Source organism: Physella acuta, unplaced genomic scaffold (assembly GCF_028476545.2).
Source record: "Physella acuta isolate Inbredline_101_S28 unplaced genomic scaffold, ASM2847654v3 ptg002342l, whole genome shotgun sequence".
In the NCBI taxonomy this organism is placed as follows: Eukaryota; Metazoa; Mollusca; class Gastropoda; family Physidae; genus Physella; species Physella acuta.
Genome location: NW_026733836.1, coordinates 20,654 through 35,000, shown reverse-complemented (window position 1 = coordinate 35,000; position 14,347 = coordinate 20,654).

The window sequence follows — 14,347 nt, the reverse complement described above, 5'->3', positions numbered from 1 at the left end:
GCAAGCCTATATTCACCTCAAATCCCCTTGTCACCTGCCCATTTGCTATGTTCCTATATGACACCCATATACCATGTTTCCATATGTAGCAAGCCTATAAAGTGCCTATATGTCAAGTTTTCATATTTAGGACGCCTATATGTCAAAGTGCCCAAATGTCATGTTCCTTTTTGTCTCGCACCCATACGGCATGTTCCCCCATGCAGCATGCCTTCATGTCGCATGCCCTTCATCACGCCTGCATATATACAATGCCTATTTGTACAATGCACATATGAACAAAGGCCTCATTTATAAAACGCCCTTATGTACAATGCCCTTATGCCCATGCCCTATCTGACGTGCCCTCAGACTACTTTCTCGTGCATCTTCCCACGACTGTATTTTTGACACAAACCGCCAAAAACTAGGTCACGATGCTTCCCCCCCCCCCCCTTTCCCCTCTACGTCTGTTTTTTCCCCCACTGTTTCCACCCTACATCTATATTTTCCAGACCTTGAAACAACGCTTGAGGATAAATTATAGGCTAATTATAGGATCATCATACGAGACACCCTCGCTCAACAAAGGTTAACGCGATTTATTAATAGCAAAATATTGACCTCTGACCTTTTATTCTAAAAAACCGAAACTGTGTTTTAATTTGATTTAATTTGATTTTGTTTAACGAATAAGTCGAGATTTTTTTTTTTTTTAAACGAGAAATTTTCACAGAACGCAGTTCTTTTGGTGATGATCATTGTCTGGAAAACTGAATCAACTGAATAATAATTTTTTAAACAAGTTCGTTTTAGAGAAAAAAAAAATCAGATTATTTCTTTTAAAGCTACTTTAACAGTTCAACAAGATATGCATGTATTCAGGAAGTGTAATAAAAAAAAGTAAATAATTTCTAATGCAAGCTTAACTATTAAACAGTGTTCCCTAACAATACTAAATTCATTCCCCCTCCTCATTGTCAAATTACCACAAAACTATTACGGGGGGGGGGGGGTAATTTAGTCTTTGTTCACATTATTAGACCACAATTAGGGCCGTCTAAATAAAAATAGCCAGCGCATTTTAGTAAAATAAAATTGTTGCCGGTACTCGGTGATTGATTGCCTAACTTTTTAACTACCAGTTCGCAAACTAAATCACAACTGCAAAGATATAATAAATCAACAATGATAAAATTAATAATATAATACATTAATAATACACGTTAAAATACAAGAAAAGTAATATTTTTTTCCCAACATTGAAAAAGGTATCGGTACATAGTATTGTTGCGTACCGTCACAAAAAAAAAATACAAAAAAAAAAAAAAAAAACAACCACGAAAATAACTCATTGGAACTGCTCATAGGCTGAGATAGTGTCGTATACTGTCATTTATTTCAGTTATACAACTCCCGATAAAACTGGCGGTGATTATAATTCTTTCTTGGTCGTTCGATCCGTAGTAAGTTAAGATTAAGGAAACTTTAGATAGCCATTTATAGGCTGTTGTTATATGGTTAAAAATGTATCTAGAATCAGTCAAAAGTAACTTTTGGACCAAAGATCAATGACTTAACGCTTATTTAACATAAAGTAAAGAACTGCGTATAAAAAAAAAGATACACTTTGTTTACGACATTACGCCCCCCCCCTCCGCCTTTTACACATTGTGACATTGTCAAAAACAGTCAAGATCACCCTCCACGTATATATAAGTTGTTTATAAGAAATTCTGATACAGTTCGTATACGCGAATTTAAAAAGTCAAAGTTAAAAAAAAGCGAATATTATTTTTTACCAGACGTTAGATCAGTCGGATAAAAATAAGTCTAAAAGGATTTTAAAAAGATGATGTAATAATAGACTTGGTATATTGATGTTACAGATAAATAAGCATTAACGTAGCATTACGAAACTTTTCTTCTAAAAAAGTAAGAAAACGTTTAAGTTAAATCACGAAAAAAAAAAAAAAAACCCCGATTAAAATGATATTGGAATGAAAAATAAATTTAAACTTTTAAATGCGAAGTAGATCAACGTGGAATCCGACACGACCTACTTTAAGTAACCTGAAATTATTTACGCAAATTAAAACAAAAAATCTCCCTACAATCTACAAGAAAATAAAAAATAAAAAGTTATGTAACCTGTTATATTTTTAACTTTCTTGGTATTCCATTTGAAAGAACGGCGATCCAACCGCGTCAACACCATCAACATTGGCTACTCAAGCCAGTGGCACACACACTACCCTTGAGCTCACTACACATGCATGTCTGGCACGCTACCAGTACGCTCGAGGTGATGGCTGGCACCCACCGCCTCTTCTGGTGCCACAGATTCCGGAGGGCGGGCGGCGGTACCTTGGCTTGGTAAAAAAAAAATTCTTCAGGATGTGGTGTGAATTACCTTCTAGCGAACACTCCACCGTAGCGAACACTCCACCGTAGCGAACACTCTACCGTTGCGAACGCTTCAGTTAAAATATTCTCCGCGGTGTTATTTGGTAATGAACCTAGATCTATAGCTAAATGACTAAATGATGATTCTTCTTTTTGTTTTACCTTACATTAAATATTAGTTTACAGAGACAGATCTAGATATCTATTGCCTTTGTAGATTAATAATGTATTAATAAATGTAGTGATGAAACGTGTTTCTTGGCTATATAATTATGTATGTATATATATATATATATATATATATATATATATATATATATATATATATATATATATATAGTAGTTGCTACCAAATTTTAGTTAAGAATAAAATTGCTAATCCTTGAATTTTAAAATTTTGACTGACGATATTAATCTACCCTTTTGCTTTCCATTAGGCCCTAACGGCTTATTTTTGTAAGTCCAATTGCTTTGTGGTTTTACAAATAAGCGTACACATTTTTTATTGTTTCATATTGTGTCATCAAGCACACATTCTGTGATAGACATCATTGATTTTACAAAAAAAGGGACATAATCAACAACAGTTAGTTGAATGTTTATAAAGACCAGAGTTTCTTCCAGGCATCTACCGCCCCCCCCCCGAACTAAATGAAATTTATATAGAAAACTAGGCATACTGCCTAGCTTCGCTTAGGTTTTCAAAAAAGTTGAGAAATTGAATGATTAATTAATAGGTGATTGGCTGTTATGTTAAATGCTTAGTTTTTTTTTTTTTTTTTTTTTTTTTTTTTTCTAAATTTATACAGTGGGGTACTTTTATTGTGCCCATAAATTGATGGAATATTCGCAAACTTATTACTCGCAAGGTTATTAGAACTGAAAGGGCTTTCATAACAATTATAAATCAAATATAATATTAAATTACTTTTGCAATCAATTTTACAATTTCAATACAATACAAAACTTAATTTATAACAAAATATTCATTTAAAACAATGATATACATTATGATTTTTTTTCTTAAAAAGAGTATACAAAATATTAAAAAATTGTTACATTAAAAAGTTACCGCCCCTGTTCATAGACCAAATGACCAAATCTCGTATAATGAAAATTTCAATCGCAGACATTTTTAGCCCTCTTCGAGGGCTTTGATGCTGACCAACAGTTTTTCCTTACGGCCCAGTCATCTATAGAGGTGTATGCAAAAAATTAGCAAGTTATACAAAGAGAAAGTACCCTAAAATTTGTGTAGAAATTACCCTGTTTTCCCCATCAAATACAAAGATTATATGGGGAAATACGACTGGTCAGTTTTGACCCATTTCCCGATTTTTCCCGGACATGGCGAGTTTTTTGTGACACCCCAAGGCGTTCTCCTACCACCTCACAAAATATCAAGGGGGGTCTTCGGAGGATTTTTTTTTCGTAATAGAGCTCATATAAAGAGAATTTCACTGGTGGTCACTTTTAGCCCTCGTCGAGGGCTTTCAGTGAAACCGACAGTTTTCCCTAAAGGTCAAGCCATTGACCTAAGAGTATGCAAAAAATTAGCCAGATATACTGAGTTTAAGTGCCCTACAATCCGTTTTCAAATGACCCTCTGTTTTCCCCATAAAATACAAAGATTATATAGGGAAATACGACTGGTCAGTTTTGACCCATTTCCCGATTTTTCCCGGACATGGCGAGTTTTTTGTGACACCCCAAGACGTTCTCCTACCACCTCACAAAATATCAAGGGAGGTCGTCGGAGGGAAATTTTTTTCGTAATAGAGCTCATATAAAGAGAATTTCACTCGCGGTCATGTTTTAGCACTCGTCAAGGGCTTTGAGTCAAACCGACAGGTCTACCCTACGGCCAAGCCATTTACCTATAAGCATGCCAAAAATTAGCCAGATGTAAAGAGGGTTAGTGCCCTAAAATCCGTTTTCAAATTACCCTCTGTTTTTCCCATAAAATACAAAGATTATATAGGGAAATACAACTGGTCAGTTTTGACCCCTTTACGAAGTTTTCCCAGATATGCCGAGTTTTTTGTGACACCCCAAGGCGTTATACTACCACCTTACAAAATTTCAAAGGGGGTCGTCGGAGGAAATTTTTTTTCGTAATATAGCCCATATAAGGCGCCGGTCAGTCGAGGTCAGTTTTGACCCCCTGTCCGTAGACTTTTCGGCAAACCGTCACCGGCCCTCGTGTTCTATCGCCCTAAGGCACCATCGTGCCAAATTTGACGCGCATGCGGCGCCGGGAAGTGCCCTATCGGGCACCTGACCACTTTGCTTTATATATATAGATATATACTTTTAACAGTGTCCGCCCCCCCCCCCCCCACACGAAGAAAGTCTACCGCCCCCCCCCCCTTACCTAAAATTTCAAGTGCCCCCCCCCACCCCGGGGAAAAAAATTCTGGAAGAAACACTGATACGGACAGTGTAAGAGTCCGTACACTTATCTTGTTGCGAACATCGATTAGAGTCCAATATCTAGAGAATAATTTAGACTAGACTGAGATCTAATGATTTACTTTACATCTGGTTTCATAGTCAATAAACCGGTAGTGATCTCCCCTAAACTTTCTCGAATATTCTTATATAAAACAACAGGGGATGGTAACTGGGGATATAGTTATGATTTTTAATCCATTTTAAATACTTAAACTTTTAAAAATAGAATAGAATCTCAGTAAAAAACAATTGCGCACCAAGCGAACGCCTAATAAAGGTGTGTATAATAGTGCGCAATAGTATTAGTACTTAATAAATTTACATTAGTTTTTTGAGAAATCGGAAGTAGCGTAAATTACTACTTCCGGTCAACGGAAGCTACTCAAAATTTAACATAAGGTAGAGAATTAGATCTTATACTTACTTGTGGAATTTCATTTATCTATCTGAAATAGTACTCAAGTTATAGGCTTTTGAAAAATTCAAAGTAGAAAAAGTACCACTTCCGGTTATTGGAAATCGCTCAAAAGTTGATACGGATCTACGATTTTGATAAAATACTTATATATGAAATTTCATCAACCTAGCTGTAACGGTACTCAAGTTATCGTGTTTACACACGGACACACACACACACAGACACACAGACACACAGACATACGGACAGAATTGCAAAGCCCAGTTTTTCAGACTGGATTACGCATAAAACCTCTTAGTTTTGATAAATCTGGATTGATAATTTTTGCCCGATTAAAATAAGTCCTCTAAACTTCGGATGTGATGAAGGACTGAGGTGTAATACGGTGAAAGATGTTAAAATTTCAAGTGATTTTTGTGCACGATTACAATACTTTCTCTATACTTCGTATATACGAGAAAGTAAAAATGATCCTTCATATGTGTTAAGATTCATACGAAGTTCAGACTTTTTTCGTTAGGTATTATTATTATTATTATTATTATTATTATTATTATTATTATTATTATTATTATTATTATTATTATTATTATTATTATTATTATTATTATTATTATTATTATTATTATTATTATTATTATTATTATTATTGCTATTATTATTGTTAAAGTTATTATTATTAGATCCATATTCTGAGTAAAGTTATTAATAATGCCAAATAATGATTACAAATAATAACTGTTATTACCATTATTGTAAAACTATGATCACATTTTTATTCTATTAAAAATATTTTTATATTTTATGTAAGAGAGAGATAATAATATCTTTATTGTTATATCGCTCGTTTTTAAGATAACTCCGCTTTGAATTTTAATTTAAAAAAAAAAAAGCTAATTTATGGTCAAAGGGGAACAAACGTGGAATTATTTCAACCTCGTAGTTTAGCCGAGGTTATCTCGACTTATGTCTATAAGTTATATAATAATTGAATATTAATACATCAAATAATAATAAAATGCTAAACCATCAAACAAACCAGTATACTTTTAAAAACCTCTTTTATTAAAACGATGATATGACATATCTAAAAACTTAATAAATCTTATCTTAATTAATCAATAAAATTTTGGAGTATCTGTGTCAAGTTGGTGAAAGCAATGGTTAACTCGGCCAATCTATTTTTAGAAATAAAAGCTAATATAAACCACCTTAAGATTAACTTGATCTGCGCCACAAAGTGATAATTTAAAAAAATAAACCGGGACTGATCTCCCCTAAACTTTCTCGAATATTCTTATATAACTTGGAATATAGACATGATTTTTAATTACTTAAACTTTTAAAAATAGAATAGAATCTCATAGTAAACAGAATTGCGCACCAAGCAAACACCAAAACAGAATGTGCATAATAGTGCGCAATATTATTAGTACTTTATAAATTTACATCCTTTTTTTGAGAAATCGGAAATAGCGTAAATTAGTACTTCCAGTCAACGGAAATTACTCAAAATTTTAGAGAAGGTAGAGAATTAGATGTTTTACTTACATGTGAAATTTCATTTATCTATCTGAAATAGTACTCACGTTATAGGCTTTTGAAAAATTCAAAGTAGAAAAGGCACCACTTCCGGTTATTGGAAATCGCTCAAAAGTTGATACGGATCTACGATTTTGATAAAATACTTATATATGAAATTTCGTCAACCTAGCTGTAACGGTACTCAAGTTATCGTGTTTACACACAGACAGACAGACAGACAAACACACACACACACACAGACATACGGACAAGATTGCAAAATTATGTTTTTCCTTATCAGTGAGGTGTAAAACGTCGAGATTTGTAAAAATCTCGATTTTTTTTGGTAATCTATCGTTTTAGCGTAATCAATTCGGCTGCAATAGTAATGTGCGGGAGAGGTAGCTGATGAATATATTTGTTTAAATAAGTTTATTTAAGTCAAATTTTACAAAATATCACAGTTAATTGATTTAAAATAACAAACAGTGACCAAAACAATTTAAATAACATGAAACTAACTTTAAACTAGGTGTTTGAGATAAATATTAGTAGAAAAAAAACAGCGGCCATCTTTCCAAATAAAATTTAGAGTAGTTTCCCTGGATAAAAATGTCTATTCGTATGTATATTGTGTTGACTTTGTTGTTTAATACACACACCTGTCTTGTTTAATATAAGTAAGACAGAGGGCCGTCTTCTTATCTTTAATTTCATTTTCAAGTGAAATGAAGGCTATGTATGTATGTACATCCAAGATCTCAACAAATTTTGGGAGGTCCAACATTTACTAAACCCTTTTGTACTGATTAGGGGTCGTCCATAAGTGACGTCACAATCGTAGGGGGGAGGGGGGTCGGTAATTTTGTGACGATGTGTGATGACGGGGAGGGGGGGGGGGGTTCAGATGGTGCTACGTCACACTTTTGCTTTATAGATAAGAAAAGTTAGAAAACGAATTTTAGACATTATTTAGCTTTTTAAAAAAACAGTTTTAATAAATTATAATAGGAATTGATTAAAATACTATATTTTGACATATTTCAGACTAGATTTTGGAAAAATATCGATGTTTTAAAAAAAAATCAACTGCAATTTTGAGGGGGGTGGGGGGGGTTGTAGGCTGATGTGTGACGTCATTTTATGGGGGGTCTGACTTTTTGTGACGACGTGTGACGGAGGGGAGGGGGGGAGGTAAAAATCGTATTAAAAAAGCGTGACGTCATTTATGGATGACCCCTTAACTTGTCAATTATTAGGTCGTCCATATTCCTCATAAATGACGTTGGACTCAAAATATGGGACGGTGTAAAATATTTTTTTCAAAAATGATGAAGAATATATTCGTTTTCGTTAGAAATTGTGATTAAGGGTTCGGGTATAGTAGAACTGCGATATGATATTAAATCATCATCTTGCTTTTAGTAACAATTGGGTGAGAGGGAAATTGTCGGGAAAAGTATGACGTCATTTATGGGCGATCCATTTAATTAAGCCTAGTTGTTTATTTTGTCTGTAGACAGTCTTAGGCCTACACTTCTTCTGAATTAAGATTATTGTGTTTTTTAAAATAGGTTCAAATTTTAATTAGTTACAATTGAATACCACATGGTTTGTTGTTTTTTTTTCTTTGCCTTCTGCTGTCTCAGTTTTTAATTTCTTCAGTAGTCAATGTTTACCCCTCCCCACCATCCATTATTACAAAAAAAACACCCACTATATGTGTCATAGCGTAGATATATAGAATTAGACTAGACGAGTAGAGGTTACTAAGGACGGTACGAACTTGACGGTAGACGATTTGGTGCGAGAGTATTGTGCGCATGTTCAATAAAATATGTGTGGCGTGAGTGTGACGTGAGCATGGTGCGACAATGTACCGATGACTAAGACGCAGCAGTGAAGTTAGTTGGGGGTTAGATATAGTAGAAGACGGATGTATTATTTGATATTGTGAAAATGATCTATAAGTGTGTGTTAATTAAGTTCATGTTATTTCATAAACTAAGTTGTTGACATTGTTAATTAGTGTCTGCGGAACATAAGAGTGATTCCCGTCCTCCTCACGAGTATAATAGTTGCCGTATGAATAGTAGTAGATCAGAATATATTGAGATTATATATAAATCGCCCATCACAATATAGTGATATCCCACTCTAGAAAAAAAAACTAGATCAACGTATAGTTCGTAGGAAAATTAGAATCTATCACTTATTCGTCTGTTAAAAAAAAAAGAAATACGTCATTTTTCTCAACCACGCCGTTTCATCCCCCACTAAGCACAACGTCACAAAGTTCGCGGCGCGCGTGACGTCATTTGTCATTAGGCTAATGTTTAAGAAAGATACCGCGTAATTAAAAGAAAATCAAAACAGGCCCTAAATCACTATGGCGATGAGACTTTAACGACGTTTAGCCTGACGAATAGATCTAAATGACTTTAGTTCGGTGAATTATATTGGTGTTTAATTTATTACAGTGGCATGATGTTCTCCCTCTACTATACAAATTCACGTGCTTTTAATTTCTGCAACCTGCTGCCCTGAGACGTTCGGCTCTAAAATGCCCGTGACACAGCGGCTTCGGTAAATGCATTTAGGCTCCCGGTCCCACCTATAAACGTCTGTCCATTAAACTCCACGCAAAACGTGTGATTAATATGTGGACATAAGCGGCGCTAGTGGTGGTGTCAACAGGGGCCAAGCTCAGGTCTTAAAGGTGCTCCGCACTTCATAAAAGACAAAATTGATGTTCAGATATCGTCGGACTCTGGCGTTTTGCCGACGGCCGTACTCCCAATGCACAGTCTTAGAGGCTGTCCACTGCTAACACTATTTTATGTTAAATTTAAGCCAATACTGAGCTGTGGCTTTACATTAGCTCAGTGGCGTAGCGAGGTCGAGTGTCACCCGGTGCGGCACTTAATGGTGTCACCCCCCAGAGAGGACAAATTTTCGATTTGTCCCATTTTACCTGCTAGTCAATACTTGTCTTGGAATCTTGTCGAATATTGTTGACAGGAGCTACTTGGTTTGAGCCTTGTTGTCAGAAGTTATTTCATTTGGAGTCAATATAGTGCGGCCTATTTTCGTCGGTAGGCATTTAGTGGCAGGCCCTTTTTGGCGGGGATGATGTGCTGAGGTTGTTTAACACCGCTTAGTACAACAGGCATGCAATAGTTATGAACAAATGTATGCATGAAAACGAACGCTTTATGTTCCTCATTTTCACTGAGCACAGCTTTATAGAAGATTCCAAAATAGACGTCACGCATCCCCCCCGACCACCCTGCGTAAGTTGACGTCACATTAGCATAGCATATGTGACATAGTTTATGGGCAACCCCATATAACTCATTTTGGGTATTTGGTATCAACATTTTGACAACAAAGGTTATTCAAAATGTATATAGGACTTGACATCTACCCTAAATGACATCGCACACTTAAGGGGTGGAGTAACTGGTTTTGAGACGACGTTTTACGCGGGAAGTGGGAGGGGTAAGAAACGTGAAACGTTATGTATTTCGCCTAATACAAAAATGCTAAAAATATTTTTCATTAGAATTATGGCTTGACTTTTCAATAGACATGGCAAAAAGGTAATTTTCGACATTACGACTATTTCGTGACGGCAAAAATGGGGGTGGGGGGGGGGGGTTAAGGTGAAGAGAGGTCAAAAACGGGACGTCATTTGTGATTAAATCACTAATTAAAGAAAATAAACCGGGAGTGATCTCCCCTAAACTTTCTCGAATATTCTTATATAAAATAACAGGGGATGGGAACTCGGGCTATAGACTTCTAGACATGATTTTTAATCCATTTTAAATACTTAAAGTTTTAAAAATAGAATAAAATCTCGTAGACAAATTAATTGCACACCAAGTGAACGCGAATAAAAAAGCGCATAATAGTGCGCAATATTATTAGTACTTTAAAAATTTACATTAGTTTTTTGAGAAATCGGAAGTAGCGTAAATTACTACTTCCGGTCAACGGAAATTACTCAAAATTTAACAGAAGGTAGAGAATTAGATCTTTTACTTACATGTGAAATTTAATTTATCTATCTGAAATAGTACTCAAGTTATAGGCTTTTGAAAAATTCAAAGTAGAAAAAGTACCACTTCCGGTTGTCGGAAATCGCTCAAAAGTTGATACGGATCTACGATTTTGATAAAATACTTATATATGAAATTTCATCAACCTAGCTGTAACGGTACTCAAGTTATCGTGTTTACACACGGACACACACACACACAGACACACACACACAGACACACAGACATACGGACAAGATTGCAAAATTATGTTTTTCCGTATCAGTGAGATGCAAAACGTCGAGATTTGCAAAAATCTCGATTTTTTTTTTTTGCACGATTACAAGACTTTCTCTATACTTCGTATATACGAGAAAGTAAAAAAGCATGAAAATATTAAATGAAAATAGGAAACAAACAATAACACAAACAATAAGAATGAACTCAAACTAATATTTAAATAAACATTAGATATGTAGTGGTAGCTCTATAAAAATAGGGAGTATCTTAATGTATAAAAATTGCATCTCATAATAATAATTATAGAACTGATGTTTATTGTCAGTCAATTAAATTGTTTAAAGGGCAGAATTAAAAAAAAAAAACGCATGCTTTGTATTTAAACACAAGACTAACCTATTTAACAGCAAACATCAATACATTTCCATACAAATAGAAATTAAAGGGAAATGACTCAAAATAATATTTTCTTAAGATGGCCGCTGTTTTTAATAGCAAATTTAGTATCTGTAACATCGTTGTTAAACTTTAATTTCCTGACATTTTTATTGATTTAAACCTTAATGTGGTTTATTATTCAATTATCTTTAGTATTTTAGTAAAATATGCAAAAATATATCCATATTTAAGCCATATTTATTAGTTACCTTATCCCTACATTACTAGTGACGGCCGAATTGATTACGCTAAAGCGATAGATTACCTTTTTTTTTGCACGATTACAAGACTTTCTCTATACTTCGTATATACGAGAAAGTTAAAATGATGATCCCTTTCCTTAATCATCGGAATTGACTGCTTAATTAAAAAAATATAACAACTGGAATTTTGTGTATGATGATTGAAGTATAAATAGCTTGTGGTTTGTTCTCCACTTAACGAAGGCTGTGGAAACGAATACAGAAAGGAAAATCTTGATGAAGTCGGAGTCTATGGGCCATATGGCATGTAACATTTTGCCGCATTTTACTGAGTTTTTTTGGGGGTGATCCACTTTATAACTATAATAAGGAACGAAGAAGAAAAATATGAAGACTTATTTATCACGCTTTAAATCTGAAGGTTTTATCTTGTGGGTGTTGAATTCGGTATTTTTTCTAAGTTATGAACATTTATTTTTTATTATATATTCTGTTTTTAACTGTTTCATTATTATTACCTCGCACAGCAATAACTTTAAAAAAAAAGTATAGGCTCCTAACAAAAACAGGCATATAATTTCTTCAGCATTATAAAATAAGACACACCGAATAACAAAAATAACTAGCACAAAAAAAAATTTTTTTAATAATAATAATTAATAAAAAATACAATTTAAAAAACAAGAAAAATTCAATAATTTTTTTTTTCATAATTGTGTTTATTTTTAAACTTGTCTCCTTGTTTTCTAAAACGTAAGGAAAGAAATAAATAAAGAAAGAAAGAAAGAAAGAAAGAAAGAAAGAAAGAAAGCAAGAAAGAAAGAAAGAAAGAAAGAAAGAAAGAAAGAAAGAAAGAAAGAAAGAAAGAAAGAAAGCAAGAAAGAAAGAAAGAAAGAAAGAAAGAAAGAAAGAAAGAAAGAAAGAAAGAAAGAAGGAAGGAAGGAAGAAAGAAAGAAAGAAAGAAAGAAATGAATGAATGGCAAGCAATATGTGTATAATATTGCGGAATATTATTAGCACTTTATAAATTCATTTTCGTTTTTTTTTGAGAAATCAGAAATAGCGTAAATTACTGCTTCCGATTACTCAAAATTTGATAGCAGGCAGAAATTAGATATTTTACTTATGTGTGAAATTTCGTTTATCTATCTGAAACAGTACTCAAGTTATAGGCTTTTGAAAAATATAAGTCGAATAAGTCCCATTTCCGTTTATCGGAAATCGCTGAAAGGTTGATACAGAACTACAAATTTGATAAAATATTTACACAGGAAATTTCATCAACCTAGCTGTAACAGTACTCAAGTTATCACGGTTCTAGACATACATAAATCCACACACACACATACACACACAGATATACAGACAGAATTGCAAAGCCCAGTTTTTTCCGACTCGATTACGCATAAAACGCCGAAACTTTGATAAATCTGCATTTATAATTTTTGCCCGATTAAAATTAGTCCCTTTATCCGTATATGATTACGTACTGAGGTATAAAACGGTGAAAACTGTCATAATTTTATGTGATTTTTGTGCACGATTACAAATATTTCCCCTGTACTCTGTATACGAGAAAGTAAAAAAACTTGTTTAGTTTTAAAGATTAGTTTTTGTTGAATTACCAATTTATAAATTACATGTAGGCTCCTCGACCTATGGAGTCATAGGGCTGTCTTTCAAATCCTGACCCTCTTCTGTAGACCATCTTGGTATATCAGTGGCACACTAAGGATAATGGTGTCCTGTTCATCAAATTGCAGTCTTGATACTGTAGACTGCTAGTCACTTCTGCGATACACTGGCTCATGCCTCCCCTTAGCAGAGGCGTAGCAAGGGGGGGGGGGGAGGGTCCGGGGGTGCGGACCGAACCTGGTGACACCATTTAGGGGGGTGACACCAAGACAAAAAATAGCAAAATATATAGAGAAAAATGATAATTCCACTTAATTAAGTGATTAATTCGAGTGTTAAATAGTCTTTTGAGAGGTGAAAACTGAAAATTGAAAGTTTGTCCCCGGGAAGGGTCGCTACGCCTCGGAGGGGTGACACCATTAAGTGCCGCACCGGGTGACACCCGACCTCGCTACGCCACTGCCCCTTAGTATAATATCTAAGCCAGCATCTTTAAACAGCTGAGTAGCACAAATATTTAATTTAATACGCAATGATTTACTGAATAATTTAATGAGTACGTGATTTAATAAATATCAAAGCCTGTATCTTCAAACAGGCGAGTCTCGCACATATTTGATTTAATAAGCACATTATTAAATGTTTCTTGTTTCTGAAGGAGACAATCGTTAGGTAGAATCTTTGTTAATCTTCGTAATATTTGTAAACGACAAATAAACAAATAAAATGTTTTATCAGATGTACTAAAATTGAGATATTGAAATTTTATTTTGTTTTCTGTCCTCTAAGGTTTGTTTAATATTACAATATTTGTATTGTTACTTAATACAGTTTTATTTGACTTATGTTTTCAAGTTTAGATATTTTGATATTGGGTATGCTAATTTGGAACTTGATAGCTTGTGAAGATGTGTTTTTCAATAAATTTTCTTTTTATATTTGTTTCATAATTTTTTCACTTAAAAAAAAATTACAGCAAAAATGATTAAAATTTCAATAATTCATTC